We start from the raw sequence: 19,575 nt of genomic DNA on the forward strand, positions 1-19,575 counted from the left end.
TGGCAATACAGCAGTGCTGTCCCCTGGAGGGGACAGCACCATACTTTCACCGTACTTCCTGGTAATTCTAAAAGCAGCCCCTTATCAGTTATGGATTGTCTCTCATTGGACAGAGGACAATATAGGACAGGCAGAGGGCATCAAATGGGTGGTGTATGTGAGTGCTTTAAGATGCAAGGCCCAGCCCTGCTTTTCTCTCTATCTTCCTGGAGACCAGCCAAGATACATAACGAGGATGAACTTACGTAATGCATCAGTTCTGCTCTTTTGTATATGCTGTATATACACACATACACTATATTGCCAAAAGTATTGGGACACCCCTCCAAATCATCCAATCACCTCCATGGCCACAGGTGTATAAAATCAAGCACCTAGGCATGCAGACTGCTTTTACAAACATTTGTGAAAGAATGGGTCGCTATCCAAAGCTCAGTGAATTCAAGCATGGTACCATGATAGTAGTCCATCAGTGAAATTTCCTTGCTACTAAATATTCCATGGTCATCTGTTAGTGGTATTATAACAAAGTGGAACCAACTGGGAACAACAGCAACTCAGCCACAAAGTGGTAGGCCACGTAAAATGATAGAGCGGGGTCAGCGCCTGCAGAAGTGCGCACAGTGTGCAGAAGTCACCAACTGTCTACAGAGTCAATAGATAAAGACCTCCAAACTTCATGTGGCCTTCAGATTAGCACAACAATAGTGCATAGAGAACATCATGGAATGGGTTTCCATGGCCGAGCAGCTGCATCCAAGTCTTACATCACCAAGTGCAATGCAAAGCATCGGATGCAGTGGTGTAAAGCATGCCACCACTGGACTCTAGAGCAATGGAGACGTGTTCTCTGGAGTGAGGAATCACGCTTCTATGCCTGGCAATCTGATGGACATGTCTGGGTTTGGCAGTTGCCAGGAGAACGGTACTTACCTGACTGCATTGTGCCAAGTGTAATGTTTCTTGGTAGGGGGATTATGGTGTGGGGTTATTTTTCAGGGGTTGGGCTTGGCCCTTAGTTCCAGTGAAGGGAACTCTTAAGGCATCAGCATACCAAGACATTTTGGACAATTTCATGCTCCCAACTTTGTGGGAACAGTTTGGGGATGGCCCCTTACTGTTCCAACATGACTGCGCACCAGTGTACAAAGCAAGGTCCACAAAGACATGGATGAGCGAGTTTGTGGTGGAGGAACTTGACTGGCCTACACAGAGTCCTGACCTCAACCCGACAGAACACCTTTGGGATGAATTAGAGTGAAGACTGCGAGCCAGGCCTTCTCGTCCGGCATCTATGCCTGACCTCACCAATGCGCTTCTGGAAGAATAGTCAAACATTCCCATAGACATACTCCTAAACCTTGTGGACAGCCTTCCCAGAAGAGTTGAAGCTGTTATAGCTGCAAAGGGTGTGCCAACTCAATATTGAACCCTACAGACTCAGACTGGGATGACATTAAGGTTCATGTATGTGTGTGTAAAGGCAGGCGTCTAATACTTTTGGCAATTTAGTGTGTGTGTATATATATTGTATATACTCTGTAATATTATGTTAGTGTTTTACTTTCTTTGTAAATAAATAAGACCTTTGCTTCTTTGAGCATTATGGTTTTTATTATAGCTAATATTGTTTGCATATTATCACCATCGATATTGTCAGAGCGTAGATCACTAGCTAATTATAGCATGCGACAAAGATAGTACGTATTTACAATTTAAAGGCTGAGTTCACCATTGGAAACATGTTACATGTTCCGCCCGTTTTTAGGGGGGAACATGTAACATGTTCCCCCTCCTGCAGCTGTCACCTGCTGCACCACCTCTGTGTGACAGAAGTATGGAGAGAAGTTCCCCGTACTAGCTGTCAGTTTGCAAAAACAGTGCCGTCCACACTGCCATGTCATTCATTCACAGTATTGTGATCACTGATGCAATGCTACAGGCTCCTAACACAAAAATATTAAATACACATTTTTTTTACCTACAAAAAAATGTGCATCTATTATTTTTTTGTAGAAAGGTTAACTTATCCTTTAAGTAGAGGGAAATCCAAAACCCACCCCCTATTTATTTCAAGCGCTGTGGTAGTTCATTGTCTCTTTCTTTCAATGTGTATCTGCCTGCCCGTATGAGGTATGAACAAACAGATACACTGACAAGTCTGCAGGAGTCCTGCATGACACCTGCGATCTGCTGATTGCAGGTGCAATGCTTTATAGGCTCCAAGTAAAAAAAATAAAAAATGCACATTTTTGCACCTGCTAAAAGATGTGCATTTATTATTTTTTTAAATGAGCTCTTCCATCAACATCTTGGGATCAGACCAACTCCAACCTATGGTTTTTGATAAACATAGCTGAAGGCATTGTGGTGATAAATACAAATTTACAATATTTAAAGTGGGAACAACCTCCTCCCTACTCACACCAGCCATTTCTGACAACCTTTAAAATGTTATGGATCTCTACTGGAGTGAAAACTAGCAATGCTCTTTTTGAGTATGGAGATGTATTGCTGTCATCTTCTTTTTATGAGCACAAGCACAGTCCAGTTACTAGTATTTTTGTCAACTGTCAATAGTGTAATCCATCACTTATGGGTAGATCTTGCCAATAAACATAGAGATGGCTTCCTGGTTTGGGTCCTTTGTTGCCCATCCCATCTTTTCTTGACCTTGAGATGCATTCTCTGGGGCATTCTCCCACCTCCCCTGAACAATGTACAGCATATTTTTGTGCATTTACCCTGCTACTTATTTTTCACCCTGAGATTCCTGAAGAAGCAATGCACTGAGAAACACTATATTGTTTATTGTTATATCTTGATATATTTTATGTTGTGATGATTTATGGACATTTGGTTCTTGTCTATTAGAGGTGGAATATATAGGGTGAGATTCATGTCCCATAAAGAGAATTATTGGGTACACCAATATTTGAATATTATGTCCACAATAAAATGTCTATTTTATTCTATATTTTGTCTGTGATTCTATTCCTGAGGCTGCAGCACTGTTAAAAGTCCCATCTTTCTTCTGTTTGTATTTATACTGTTGGGGATGTGGCACAAATCATACTTAATTACATTCTTCTGAGACTACTAGAGTGAAAACTTTATAATTAAGCTAGGTCAAATGGTGGATAGGATGAGTAGAAGACTGCTCTCCATCTCCAAACTCCAAGAAAATCGCTCCATTCATAAACATGCTTTTAACTGAGAGACACCACTACTCCCACATTTTCTCACCAACCTTCTTCACCCCACCTACAGTATACAATTTGAAATCATATGTAAAGACAGTTCATCCAGGAAAGGTTTAATCGCAGACATTTACAAAGTGTTTGTGAATCTACCTTAATCTACCTTAGGTCCCATTTCCGAAAGCATAATTGCATGTATAAGTGGGAAGAGACCTAGGCTGATTAATCTCTATTGATATTTGGCAACCTATGTGGGTGAGGTCAATTGGAGCTCCATTAACATGTTATATACGGAAAACACCTGTAAGAGAAGCTCAGTGTGTGTTGGAACAAGGGAGTTATAACATGGTCATGCTCATGCGCATGCTCATAATTCTGAGCAAAGGCTCAATGCAAAATGGGCATTGGCATGCATGGGTAAACATATTTGCGTGCACACAATATATATGTGCATGTGCACAAACATGTCCTGTATGGACATTGGTGCCAAACAGCCTAATTAAGCTTGACTATGATACAATGGATTCCTTAATGGTCTTCAGCTAGTCCCTGATTAACCTGAGCCTTGACTTGCCTTACCTGCCTACCCGTGTACAACTCGGCCTGCTCCTGACCTGTCTTTAGATTTCTGCCTACAAATGAGTTCTTATCCCCAAAGGGCCTTAGAGTTCTTACCATAGCCTTACATGCACACATGTAGCAGGCCAGTTTTGTGGAAACTGGTGAACTAAAAAGCATGTTTTCTCTGGGTTATGGGGCAGAATTTAAAGCAACCAAGAGAGGGCTATTCAGATGAAAAGGATATACATAGACAAGGTTTTCTCAATCTTCCATGCCGCGTTACCTCTCTCACCATTATCTGACCTTTTTCTCTGCTTCGGCCCTTGAGAAGCATAGGGGCATGGTGATTGCTTTTAGATGCAATCTGCTGTTTACTTGTAACCTGGAAATAGCTGATCCCACTGGCAGGTATTTGCTCCACCGGGGTACCCTTTGGGACCAGGAGGTGACCCTGGTGGTTTATTACGTGCCAAATCGATTTCAAAACAAATATTTTTCTCACTTGTTGAAGGTGCTTTTGCACCACCAACGTGGTATTCTCTTATAGCTGGGTGATTCGAATGTTGCTCTTAATTCATCTGTTGATCGCCGTTACCTGACGGGAGGGACCCCTAGCCACGACCTTTCTCAGGAATCTAAATTGCGTGATACGCTGCAAGCTTATGGTTTGGTTGATGTCTGGCGGGAAATGGATCCTACGTCGCGGGAATACACTTTTTATTCGACCCCACACCTGAGCTTTTGTAGAATAGATCACGTTTTCATTTCCTTCTAACATTTATCTTTAATTCAAAAGATTGTCATCTCAACCTCACCCTGGTCTGATCATGACCCATTGCTTTTTTCACTGTGTCTTTCTGGTATGGCTCGGCCCTCTTTTCTGTGGAGACTCAATGAATCCCTGCTCACCACTCAGGCTTCTTGCTCCCAGGCTCTTTTGCACATTCAATCCTATTTTACGGACAATGTGGGTTCTGTATCCTTGGCTGTCACTCTGTGGGAGGCTCACAAAGCCGCCATTAGAGGTAACTTGATTCATTTTGCCTCGTCCAGGAAAGAAGAGGATGTTGGAATTGACCTCGAAATTGGCTGTGGTAGACGCTACTTGGAAAGCCTGCCTGACTACGGCCAATAGGAAAGCTCGAGACGTGGTGGCTGCTGAACTTGATCTTCTTTCCACTACACGAGCTGAGAAGGCCTTATGCTGGGCCGGACATAGGTTTTATACATGCGCCAATAAATCTGGGTCAATGTTGGCCAAGAAGCTTAATTCATTAGGTCGCATGCATAAACCTGTTCAACTCCGAATGAGGGGCGGTAGCCTTACCTCGGACCCTGTGAGGATTACTCATAGATTTGCAGATTTTTTTGTCTTCTCTTTGCCAAAAACTGAACACTTTTGTCGCTGAACATGCTGATAGTTTTTTTCGCTGAGCTGCATCTACCCTCTTTATCTGTTGCAGCCCATGATGCCCTGAATGCGGATATCTCTGAATCTGAACTTTATCAAGCCATCAAATCTTTGAAGGCCTCCAAGGCTCTAGGCCCAGATGGGTTTTCTGGGCTCTATTATAAAAAATTTGCCACCGTTCTGGTTCCTCACTTGACGGCCTTTTTCAATTGTTTGAAGCAGGGTTCCCGGCCTTCTTTGGAGTCTCTTCAGGCACATATTACTATGATCCCTAAGAAATTTGAAGATGCCTTTGAACCACAAGCTTTTAGACCGATCTCGCTGCTAAATGTGGACTTGAAGATTCTGGGAAAGGTTCCGAGCACCCGAATTAATAAGTATCTACTCTGACTTATTCAATGAGATCAGGTTGGCTTCATTCCGGGGCGACAAGCTGCTGATAACATCCGTAAAGTCATCCATTTCATTCATATTCTGTATCACTGCAGGATACCAGGGTTCCTTTTATCCCTGGACATTTATAAAGCGTTCGATTCGCTTTCTTGGGAGTACTTGACATATACGCTGTCTAGATGGAGGATTGGTGATGCATTTCTGGCTTGGATCTCAGCTTTATATTCGTCTCCCTTGGCCTCTGTTAAATATACAAGTTTATTTTCCTCATCTTTCCCTATTTTCAGGGGCACGAGACAGGGATGCCCATTATCACCTGCTCTTTTTGTTCTTGCTCTTGAACCTCTAGCTGCAACCATTCGATATCACCCGGATATTTCTGGTGTCCCCTATGCCAGCACTCAATACAAGGCCAACTTTTATGCGGATGATGCTCTTTTGGTTTTAACCAATCCTCTCATCACTCTCCCCAATCTCCAGGTCATATTGGACTGTTTTTCGACTATATCTCGCCTTCGCATCAATTTGTCTAAAACCACGGCATTGAATATTACGCTCCCTGCCCACCTGGTTGAACGGTTGCAGATGCAATTTCTGTACAGTTAGGCATCCCATTCCCTGGCTTATCTTGGTGTTACTTATAACAAAAAATGGTGAAGCGCTATGCAAATGCAACAAATCAATGTATATACATACAAATATAGGTGAATAAATATACTATAATATTATTAATAAGCAATAATTAAAATGTGAGACTCCAATGTTTTAAATAATATAGAGTGACGTGCTTAAAACAGCAAAACACTGTGCAAAAACAAGTGCCTGGTCTGCCAATCAAAATATAAACACACCAGGTAAATTAAATATATGCCCAAAATAGATATATATACATAAATAATATTAACGTGAGACTCCAATCCTTGAAATAATACAAAGTGACCCGTTCTTAAAAACAGCAACACACTGTGTAAAAAATGCCTGGTCTGCCAAACAATATGTATACACACCAGGTAGAGTGAAATATATACCACAAATTAGATATCCATTATTAATATATCAAGTGATAGGTGCAACAACACAAATACAAAAAAATAAATAAACGACAATTGAATAAAATCATTCAGTGTAAAAATCAATAGTGACCAGTCCAACAAAAAGTGCTTCAATCTTCAGTGTACACTATAAGTGCTCTCAGTGACACTCTTTGTGACTTATCCCACAGTGGCTAAAGTGCCTCCTCACCTCCTAACATCGACCCTTAAGGGCCACAACACCTTGGGTAATCCTCAAACCAGACGGCTTCCCACACTATGGCTCCACCAACTCCGCTGACTCCAATCGGGCTCCGATTATAACTCAGCGCATCAAATATCCCTTTCACACAATAGGCTCAGGCATGCATGACGGGTAAAGAGAAAGATCTCCATAGTGTAATACCGCTTTATTAATGAAAAAACGCCAAATAAATGGACACTCACAGTAAAATCCTATTAGTACAGCAGTTTCCCATGTATTATGGGTGTACTAGGGGACTCGGGTGTACCAAGATGGCGTCAAAACCAGAAGTGCATCACCGCTGAAGCCGGAAGTGCGTCACCGCACATGCTCTCTACGCGTTACACCACGATAGGACATGTGGCTTCATAGTTGAGCACAGGAGGATATTTCAATTTTATCCTGGTGTTACACTTACTTCCTCCTACTCTTATTTATTTTCGGCCAATTATTACCCCTTATTGCGCTCTGTTACTTCCCTGCTTCATTCTTGGCAGTTTCCTTCTTTATCTTGGATTGGATAGATACATGCTGTCAATGACTATCTTGCCAAAGATCCTGTACTTTTTCTGCACTCTCCCTATTCAGGTCCCTGCGTCTTTTCTTCGTGTACTACAAAGCCGGATTCTCCATTTCATTTGGGCTCATAAACGTCCCAGAGTGTCTAGAGCCACTCTGTATACTCATAGATTACAAGGAGGTTTGGGAGTTCCACATGTTTCTAGATACTACTTGGCGGCTCAGATTTCCAAGCTGTCTATGCTTCATGCCAAGACAGATATCTCGTTATGGGTACTCTTGGAATTACCCAACTGTGCTCCGCTTTCTTTAACTACATTGCTTTGGCTCCCACCTAAGTTGCGCCCTCCGAATTTGAGCCCTATCATGCTTCACAGTTTATGAACCTGGGATTCAGTTAAATATTCGGGTAATTTGATATCACTGTTCCTACCTCTTTTGCCGATTACGCATAATCTTTTATTTCAACCAGGCCTAGAATATCCCCTTTCTTTCCTTTGGTGGACCTCCCATGGCTTTGTCATTGTACATGATTTTCTGAGCGTTCATACGTTTCCATCATGGGAATCTCTTTGAGAATCAAGGGGGGTCCCGCCACGGGAATATTATCGGTATTTGCAGTTGCGCCACTGGGTCCTATCCCTCCGTTGTACCTCTACATATCCTTATCGCAAAACGCCCTTTGAACATGTTTGTCAGCATTCCCCAGGGTCCCCTGGCCTCATTTCTGTAATTTATGCCTCCCTTAACAGTAGGTCCTCCTCACCACCCCTGTCTTATGTCTCTCAATAGGAGTGAGATCTGGGTGTCTCGATTGCGGCGGAGGATTGGCGTAGGGCCTGGGGGACGGTGGCCAAATGTTCATTCAATACAGTCACTCTTGAGACAGCCTACAAAGTTCTCCTGCGGTGGTACTGGGTCCTTGCTCGGACTGCTTAATTGAATCTGACTGGCGGAGATAGGTGTTTCCCGAACTGTGGTCTACGTAGGGACATATTGCACATTTGGTGGTCATGCCCACGATTGTAGGCTTCTGGTCTGGGGTTTTTGGTTTGCTACAAATGCTATTTCATATTATGGTCCATAGGGGTGCAAGGGTGGCCCTCCTGTACTGCCAAATTTTGAGTCTGTCTAGTTCTCAGCATAAATTGGCATCCTACCTATTTATTTCAGCCAAACGTGCTATAGCTCAAGCTTGAAGAACCCCTTCGGTTGTCTTCCAGGGGGTGAAGACCCGGATGAATGCTATGTTGATCAATGAACCGATGTCTAGTGTTCTTCATGATTCTCATCCCAGATTCCTTAAAGTTTGGGAACCTTGGATACGTTATTCCTTGCCATCCCTGCCTCCTACCAGTTATGGCCTCTTATAGTCGCTGCCTGTGCTAGCCCTGGATCCGTGATTCTTCTAGTTTTCCTTTTCTCCATGTTTTCTTTCTGATTCTTTTTTTTTTTTCCTCTTCTTCTTTCTTCTTCTTTCCTCTTCTTTTTCCAGTAATATGATGGATTGCTGCTGCTATTATTTGGTTCGACTTTTTGCCGTTCCTCCTGGATGTCATTGGACATTCCGTTATTTAGCTAATACAACTCAGCAGGATGTATTTAATTATGTGTTATTGTTCTGCTCTGCCCCTGCGTGGGCGTATCTTGAGCTTGTTGTATTCTTAAAACAAAGCTTTCTTAATAAAAATATTGAAACAGAAAAGGATATACATACAGTGCATCCATAAACTATTCACAGCGCATAACTTTTGTTATGTTACAGCCTTATTACAAAATGGATTAAATTTATTTTTTTCGTCAACATTCTACAAACAATACCCCATATATAATAATAATGATAATTAATAATAATGACGTGAAAGAAGTTCGTTTTGAAATCTTTGCAATTTATTAAATATAAAAACTGAAAAAAAAACAAATGTACATAGGTATTCACAGCCTTTGCCATGATACTCAAAATTGAGCTCTGGTGCATCCTGTTCCTACTGATCATCCTTGAGATGTTTCCACAACTTGATTGGAGTCCACCTGTGGGAAATTCAGTTGATTGGACATAATTAGGCATAAACCTGTCTATATAAGGTCCCTCAGTTAACAGTGCATTTCAAAGCACAAACCAAGCCATGAAGTCCAAGGAATTGTCCGTAGATCTCCGAGACAGGATTGTATCAAGGCACAGACCTGGGGAAGGGTACAGAAAAATTTCTGCAGCATTGAAGGTCCGAATGAGCACAGTGGCCTCCATCATCTGTAAATGGAAGAAGTTTGGAATCACCAGGAATCTTTCTAGAGCGGGCCACCCAGCCAAAACGAGGAAGGCCTTAGCCAGGGAGGTAACCAAGCACCCGATGGTCACTGTGAAAGAGCTCCAGCATTTCTCTGTGGAGAGAGGAGAACCTTCCAGAAGAAGAACCATCTCTGCAGCACTCCCCCAATCAGGAGGCCTGTATGGTAGAGTGGCCAGATGGAATCCACTCCTCTCTGGTCTGGTGATCAAAGATTGAACTCTTTGGCCTGAATGCCAAGCGTCATGTCTGGCGGAAACCACGCACTGCTCACCACCTGGCCAATACCATGTCTACAGTGATGCATGGTGGTGGCAGCATCATGCTGTGGGGATGTTTTTCAGCAGGAACTGGGAGACTATTCAGGATCGAAGGAAAGATGAATGCAGCAATGTACCGAGACATCCTTGATGAAAACCTGTTCCAGAGCACTCTGGACCTTAGACTGGAGTGATGGTTCATCTTTCAACAGGACAACAACCCTAAGCACACAGCCCACATAACAAAGGAGTGGCTACGAGCCAACTCTGAATATCCTGGAGTGGCCCAGCCAGAGCCCAGACTTGAACCAGATTAAACATCTCTGGAGAGATCTGAAAATGTCTGTGCACCGACGCTCCCCATCCAACCTGATGGAGCTTGAGAGGTGCTGCAAATAAGAATGGGAGAAATTGCCCAAAATAGGTGTGCCAAGCTTGTAGCATCATACTCAAAACGACTTGAGGCTGTAATTGGTGCTAAAGGTGCTTCAACAAAGTATTGAGCAAAGGCTGTGAATACTTATGTACATGTGTTTTTTTTTTATTTTTAATAAATTGCAAAGATTTCAAAACAAACTTGTTTCACGTTGTCCTTATGGGGTATTGTTTGTAGAATTTGGAGGGAAAAAGTGAATTTAATCCATTTTGGAATAAGGCTGCAACATAACAAAATGTGGCAAAAGTTAAGCGCTGTGAATACTTTTTGGATGCACTCTATCTGCAGATTTTGTTCCTGCTTGGTGTTGAATCCAGAACTAAAACGTAACTGAACGGTGACAACTACTTGTTTAAACATCGCTCAAAAATATTATCCTGGTCTGTTTTAAAAAATAACAAAAAAAAATCATGCTCTTTTACAGAAGCATTATTGTGAAACTGAGTTTCTTTGAAATAAGTTAATATAAAGAGCGCATAGATAATGCTTGTGTTATTTACTCTTGTGCATCACGTTTACTATTTACATTAAGTCCTTAGTTAAAAGAAAGTGTCATCATAAAAGATTAAACACAGGGCTAAAAAGTCTTATGTCATTCTAATATTTGATCCTATATGCTAGTAAATGTGTTTTTTTATATGATGTAATCAGAAGTATGACATCAAGTCATTAGATCCCAAAGTGAATCGAGAAAAAATTGCTGCCACCTGTCAAGAATATATGATCAAAGATGACCCTCAAAGTGCTCCAGATGTTTCAAGGTATGTTTTGTCATTTTGTCTGATGCTTTTGTATGCTTCATTACAGCTGTGTTCATAGACATTTCGAATAGTGGGTCAGTGTTTTTATTTGATTTTTATGTTTTTAGACCTACAGCTATCAATATACCACTGTCAGGGGAAATCTGGTTTGCACAACTTTTGTTTTTAATAAAAACATGTAAAAGACTAACAAACTTGATAGACATCTTTCATCAATGTGTGTCAATGTTTTAAAAACCTTGTTTCTACGCATGGTTAGTCAATACATACCTTATATACATATTTGTTTATTACATACACAAGCTCTCTTTCCTGATTTGCAGTGCTATACAGTGATGGTGTTTTACTGCACACTCTCACAATGCATGTCGCTGAGTCAGCAGACTCTGTGAAAGCGAATTCCCTATGTGGTTGATATGCTGTCTCAGAAGTGGTTAAGCTAATGAATGATAATGAGCAATTTTATTGAGCCTTGGAGTATCTACAAATCTTTATATTTAGTAAACGCAAGGACTGCAGTAATAACTCAAGAGGTGTATGCTTTCACATTTAATTCAAAGGAAAAAAAGAATTCTTATTGGTTCTCTGAGCTACAACTCTTGTGCTTTAAAGTGACAACTCTTTCTGCGCCAATCAAAAACTACAAAGTCTAAACTGCCGCTGTGCAATGTGAAAAACACAACTAATATCAGATATACATAAACAGCGCAAAAATAGATCTTTAAATGAAATAAAAACTTTTTTACATAAAGTGAATAGTACTAATAAATATATCATAAACCATAAATTAATAGTGAATGTCCCCAATAATAATAAACACCAAAAGTCTGTGTATGATGAAAATAGAAATTTCCAAAAATTCTTCAAATGTAAAGAAGCTTCCACCTTCCACCCGTGCAAACCAACATCAAATACACTCACCAGATATTGGTGAATGAGAAGCCTTTAAGGATTTTAAAGGCATCCTAAACCCTCTTTAGCATCCACTCTATGAAATTCTTCACCCTCAGAACAGGCTCCACTGTTCAACCAGTTCTCCTTGTGAAGACTTACAGGAAACGTTTGACCTCTGTCATTGCCAACAAAGGATATATAACAAAGTATTGAGATGAACTTTTGATATTGACCAAATACTTATTTTCCACCATAATTTGCAAACAAATTCTTTCCAAATCAGCCAATGTGATTGTCTGGATTTTTTTTCTCATTTTGTCTCTCATAGTTGAGGTCCACCTATGATGTCAATTACAGGCCTCTCTCATCTTTTTAAGTGGGAGAACTTGCACAATTGGTGGCTGACTAAATACCTTTTTGCCCCACTGTACATGTGATTTTGCAAAGCCCTGCCGCCCTGTAGCAGTATTTTTGCTATAGGGTGGTGGGAAAGTGGTTAATGTAAGATGTTCTCAGAGGTGAACAAAAACCTTTTACTACATTATGCATCAAAAAGGAATCAATTATGCCAATGATGAACTAGTATTCTTATGTAATTAGTTATATAACAAATATACATTTGGACAATTTACCCATAACAAAAAGGAACTGCTAGTACATTTTTAAAATGTTTTAAGCTATGGGTAAAGTCTCCATTTGTGGTGCATTTCAAGTTTATGGAATTACAGAAACAGTGCACAGTTTTGGTTTTCTCTAAAAGAAAAAAAAAGAGGACAATATACTTCTTACTGGACATTTTTTAGGAAGAAATATGTCGATTTCCACTTATTAAGTAATGACACAAATCAAACAGAACAGTGATATGCAGTTAAATTATATCTAAAACCCTAAAGCAGGGGTGCTCAACCTGTGGCCCTTGGGGCCTCCTGATGTGGCCCTCTACATCAAACTGAATGCAGGAGTTTTGGTGTGCTTTCAGAAAGTGCACCACACCCACAAGATATAATAGAAGTCTATGGCAAAGAGCAGCTAACCCACAGGAGAGCAGCAGATGCACTACGCTGCACTCGCAGTGCAGTTAAATTGCAGTGCATCAGTGTGAAAGCAGCCTTATAGAGGACTCAGGACAGTAAGGACTTACATTTGAGGTTTGGGGGTAATAAAACCTCATAGTTGAGACGTGTTTTTACCACACACCCAACCACTGGTGTAGCATCAGGGATCTCAATGGAAACCACGACCCATGCTCCAGGGGGACCGTGCAGCCTCCCTGTCAAATTCTGTTTTACACTTGGACAGGAGGCACGGGGGCGACTTATACAGGAACCGATCCTCTCCATTTTCTTTCTGCAACTGCTAAAAATCGGCTTCTCCTCCTCTTCCTCCCACTAGCATTTAGTGGCTGCAGAAGGAAAATATTTATTATGCTATTCAAATCTAAAACAATACAAATTCAGAACCATTTCATTTCACTGTGGCCTGTGACTGGTTACCAAATCACTTAAGTGACCCTAGCTCTTCAAGAGGTTGAGCACACAAATCTAACCAATCCCAGGTTTTAAGGCCCTGGTGTAGAGTGGTGGACCAGTCCATAAATATGGGAGAGTCAGGCTGGCAGGGTAGCTGGTAGGAAGAAGGAGAGCTGAGGAGACTGTCCGTGGCCCATTAGGGGTTTCCTAGGTCTAGGGGGGGCTGGCCTCCATGCTGGGCTCAAACTGGCTCAGGAGGGTCTATTCAGCTATGTGGCATGAATAGGATCAAGACTGCCACATGTAGCAAGCTTTCAAAGGACAGCTTTGTGCTTAATCTTTTATCTTTGTCCTGTTTGATCTTCAGAGCAGCCAGGAGGGCTGGTAGTGTCTGCAGGCTGTGGAGTTGGAAGCAGTTCTACAGGGGAGAGAAGACATCTCTGCATGTAGTTTGCAACAAGCGGAGCTAACTTTCAGGGGGGCTGCGAGTCCCTAGCCCATAAGGGGCAGTTGCTACTGATCTGCAAAGACTGACTACTTTCAAGGAAAAGAACAGTCCAGGATCTGTTTCTGTAAATAGGAAGCAAGTTGTCCCCATGCATTGATTCAGTAAAATTGGGTATCCCATAATCTGTATTCCCTATCCAAGTTATTTCCCTTAATAAAATAACAAAAAACAAATTCACAAACTGTTTACTGACTGTGGATGCAAGTGTGGAAAATGTGTGTTGCCTGGCTGTGTGGAGCTTAGGGGGACCTTGAAACACAGCGGCCCCTACGAGGGTAGCACTACAACTGAATTTTTAGTTGTTACTCAAACATTTTTTATGGTTGGTGCAGCAATCGTGCACACAGAGACGGACTCGGCCCTCCATTTTGTTAAGAATTTTCTATGTTATACCATTTCTCACTCCCAAAGCAGGCTGCCCCCTCCATCTTGTAGATCTCTCATCCCCCTCCCTCTCTGTTGGGTGACATGTGGCCTGAGTGCTGAGAGAGGTCACAGGCAGCCAAAACACAGCTCCGAGCTATAAAACCCCCAAGGGTGTTGGGGCCTAGCTGTCTAAGAAACTGTGCAATCTGGCATATCGTAAAAGTGTAAACCGAGTCCCTCACTGAGTTCAAAGACATTCCAGAGCAGTAATCAACTAGACACCACATTAAAAAATCCATTTTCCCCCTATGATTTCATATCTTGGAATATGAGGGACTTACACAAAAAACAGGCATATCTTCAGATTGGTCACGGTACAACAAACCATTTGGTATATTACATTCCCTAGCTGCGATCAAAAGGAGAGCAGAAAATAAAATCTCCTTAATCATCTTAGCAGGTATGTTATATTTCATATGTAGACAATTCTGCATATTAATCTACCCGTGGGTGGGATGTTACAAGTACCTAGGAAAAAATATGGGCCAAAATATAAGCTATGAGAGTTTCTGATTATAACTTAAGTCTCCACTTACACTTCACTCCCCAAAAGGAGACCAATGGTTACTACTCCAAAGAGACACCCTGCTGGGATTTGCTAGGAAAAGGCTATTATGCTTGGAGTGGGGTGTGAGGGTGAGAGAAGAAGATCTCCCTGCGTTTAACATCGAAACTTGCAGTGGGAGATCAAAAAGCATCCTTGAGCTCATAAGACTTGAAACTGCTTAAACCAAGGCTGATTGGCAAGTACTTTAACCCTTTAACTCCTTTCTGTTTTCTCTTTGCTGTGCTATTGTTCTCTGTATATTTATATATATATTGGTTACATCGTTTTTCTGTAAATATTTTTATTGCACCCTTTTGACCTTTTAGTAATAAATCTTACTTTCTGAAAGTGTTGAACTGTTTCTAAAGCTCTTTAATGCAAACACGAATTAATGCCGCTGAAGAACTCTACTGTATGTGTTTAACCCTCTGTATAACCTGTCTGCGGTGACAGTGGTATACAGACGATTATCTAACCATCATAGTGTTATTGCTGATATTGCCGAGTTTCCTCTTTCTCTGTACAAAAAGGAGGTGGTGGCAGTGTGAAGGGTTAATTGCGTAATTAACCTGACCCAGTAACAATTGCGCTCAGGCTGCATGTACACAGGTTGTTGTCCATTAGCTGGAAAATTGGTGTGCAGGGTGCAGCTGGGCGTGGCATTGTTACGCACGTGACATCACGGTTTTAGATTGGCTAGTCCTTCGGTCACGAGTTTGTTGAGAAGAGCAGGGGTCTGATGTCGCGATCGTCACAGTTGGGTTACTGCAAGTCAAGCTGGATGGCAACTAAGGGAGGTTTTTTCTAACTTCTGACTTCCTGAAAGTAAAAAGAAAATTGAAATAGCAGAATAATTGAATTGAAATCTACAAGATTGGGACACAAATGACACAAAAACCCTTTCTTACTCTATCCAAAACTAAATTAAAGAGTTGGGCAATAAATATATTTCACCATAGTAAACACATCATCAGTACAGAGTAGTAAAAATATTTATTAGTTAATGTAATTTGCTCTTTACCTGATTATACTAGGCTTGGGCTAGGCCTATAATATCTTACAACTAAACAAAAAGGCCTTTGCTCTCTGTTGTGCTTAAAAATTCAGTTGGAAATTATTTCCCCACATGACTTATTAGTGGAAAATATTACTTTATTTTTTCCAAATTCCAAAATCTGTTGAAGTTATGAATATGCGTTTAGACCACAAATTTGCATAAAGGAAAGTTCCAATATATTTCAAAAACGTTTAATTTATTTCATAGTGTGTGGCTGGCATTCTACAGTAGCTCAGCAACACATATCCATTATTGCATGTACAATGAGAATGTGACTTAAAAGAGCAATGACACAAGTTCTTTGTTTTGTGGAATTCATGACTTACAGGGGTTGGCAGACAATCATCTCTAGTAAATATTTCCATGGTCACAAAATAGCCACTGTGTTTGCAGTAATTTATACCCACTGGTGTCAAGATTTTTAAATTATTGCATCAGCCTCTTATTCATGTAGCGCTAATAAAACAAGGAGAAATATGGGAGCGTCACAAAACAAGCCATTTATTTTATAAAATAAAAGTAGTAGATCAATGGGCACCAAGTGCAGAATAAATAAAATAACCCCACACTTCAAAAGAAACAAAGTCAACCAAATAATGGACAGCATAACTTTTTTTTTTGTTTAACAAAACAGCAATTTAGGTTTATCTTTAGCATCTGTGCTTGTTAGCTCTTCTTTTTACATTTAAATTTAACCGATTTATAAAATACAGCCTGACAACAAAAAATACTTAAATAAGGACACAGAGAATTCAAATATAGTTGTTTTGCTAACATCTTCACACCTTTCCTAACACAGGACAAATAGCTGGGACAAATTTAAATGGTTAGTTCATCTTTAATAACATTTGCCAAAAACAAACTACTGTATGCACTGTTTCCTCAGTACAATATTATGCAGTCCCCCGTTTTGTAAACAAATTCTTAATTTTTAACCACTCCAGAGGATTTACCTCCTACTCCAGGCAGGTGGTGCCATGGTTGGGATTTGAAACAGCAACCCTAGTACTGCGAGGCAGAAGTGCTAACGATTTAGCCACGGTGCTGTCCTTTTTTCTCTATGAATAGAGCTTTCTTTTGGTGGCATTTGATTGTCTGTGTGTTTTTTATTTTTTGAGCTATAAAAAAAAAAGACTGACAATTTTGAGAAAAAAAACTATAATTTTTACTTTTTGCTATTAAACATGTCCAGTAAAAAAAAATTAAAAATCAAATTTCATCATAAATTTAGACCAGAATGTATTCTACTACAATCCCAATTTGTGTAAATGAACCAGCTCGTCCTTCCGAGTGGACGCCATATGGCATCCTTTCAGGCATGCACATTTTGGACCTCGGACACGGCCGATGACAGATCTGTGTACTGACCCTGTTACTAGTACCATGTGACCTGCTGTGGTCAATCACAGCTGGTCACATGACAATTGTATACAATGGATGGCTTCCTTTCATGCCATCCATTGTGTACAAGTGTGTCTAGCTATGAATGATCACAGAGATCACATGCACAAGCTGGGCCAGTTCACAGCCCACCTGTGTCATGTGATTAGCTGTGGCCAAATCACAGCTAAGAACAAACAAAAAAAACGTTAATGAATCAATTTCATTCAGGTAAATGCTTGCTTATAGTACTTAATAGCTTATAGTATAATACTGATCACTTCCCCAAAGTGGTACAATGTTACTATGGTAGCATTATATTACTTTGGTCATAGTGAAATATGAAAAATAAATCATAAAAAAAGAGAAAAAAAGTAATAAAAATAAAAAAAATTATCAATTTTTTTTTTCATACTGTCACCAGTCAGCATCCCTGATCACCGCCATGCCAGTTATATGATGATGCTGTACTGCACTGGTGACAGTATGTAAAAAAAAAAAGTAGTGAAAATAATTTTTTTAATGTGTTCATTTTTGAAAAATTATGACAAAAAAATTACAAATTCAAAAAACTCGCCATGCCTGTTATGAAAAACGTTGGAATGTCTACTTTGCAAAAAGGGGTCATTTGGGGGATATCTGTACTGTTCTGACATTCTTGGACCTCAAGAAATTAGATTGGCTGTCAGTACTTCAGGATTGATCAATATTCAGATCTATACCATAGTTTGTGAACTCTATAACTTTCCTACAGACTAAATAATACATCCTAATTTGGGTTATTTTCACCAAAGATATGTAGCAGAATACATCTCGGCCTAAATTTATGAAGAACAATTATGTATTTGCAAACTTTTATAACAGAAACAAAGAAAAACGTGGGGTTTTTTTTCAAAATTTTTGGTCTTTTTTTGTTACTTTAGCAAAAAATAAAAACCTCAGCGGTGACTAAATACCACCAAAAGAAAGCTCTAGTTGTGTGAAGAAAATTAAAAAAATGTATTTTGGGTACAATGTTGTATGACCGCGCAATTGTCATTCAAAATGTGAGAGCGCTGAAACCTGAAAATTGGCCTGGGCAGGAAGGGGGTAAAAGTGCCCGGTATGGAAGCAGTCAATTGGTTTACGTGAAACTTATAGCATCTACAAATGGCGGTATATATACTGGAATTTTTTTTTTTTCAATACCAGTAATGGTGGCGATCAGAGACTTATAGCGGGACTGCGGTGGGCATTCTGACACTGCAGGGGGAACTGACTAACTGCCACTGACATTTTTTTCTAGTAATGGCGGCGATCAGCAACTTATAACGGGACTGCAGGACTACGACGGGTATTCTGACACTGGGGGGGAACTGACTTGGTGTCACTGACAACCCCAGTGACACCAATACAGTGATCAGTGCTAATAAAAGCACTGAGACTGTACTAATGGCACTGGGCAGGAAGGGGTTAACGTGTGGGGCAATCAAAGGGTTAACTGTGTGCTGTTTTACATACTGAGCTGTGTTTGTACTTCACTGTAAGCACACTAGTTTGCATGGCTGTGCTATGCACAGTCATGCAAAGCAGTGTGCAGTAGCTGACAGGGGAGATAACTGCTTTGTTTACAAACAGTTCTCCCCCCCCGTTGGAGATGTTCGGCAATCACCGGGCACCGGCGAGTAACCTCCGGCCTGGACCCGGTGATTGACAGCCGAGTCCGCGATTCCCCCTACCCGGAAATGCAAAATCAATGCAATAATTTTGCACACCCGTGCCACCCTGTAGCAGTACTTCTGCTATAGGGTGGATGGGAAGCGGTTAAACTGCATTTTCCATTGCTTTTCCTTCTCCATCCTACCTAAATGGAATGACGTACAGAGCGTTAGATGCACAGCCATGACAACTCAGGAAGGAGCACACTGTTCCATTTCCAACTTTCATGTGCAGTATACTGTCTTTCCTTCTTACAGGGACAGGATAAGGTGGGGTAGCCAATAGAAAGGTAAGCCTTCTTTTACAAAACAGAGAACTGCATATTCATGAACCGAGGAAGATGAAATGTATATAATTTTGTTTGGCCAATGTCATTTAGGCCAGGTTCACACATGTGTGTTTTTTTATGTGTTTTGCAGGAACGCAGTGCATACCATTAACATGATTTCTTATGGATCGCGTTCAGATCTATGCGTTTTTTCCAGCAAGTTT

Source organism: Staurois parvus, unplaced genomic scaffold, assembly GCF_062004578.1.
Source record: "Staurois parvus isolate SC_StPar_1 unplaced genomic scaffold, SC_StPar_1.0 ptg000147l, whole genome shotgun sequence".
Taxonomy (NCBI): Eukaryota; Metazoa; Chordata; class Amphibia; order Anura; family Ranidae; genus Staurois; species Staurois parvus.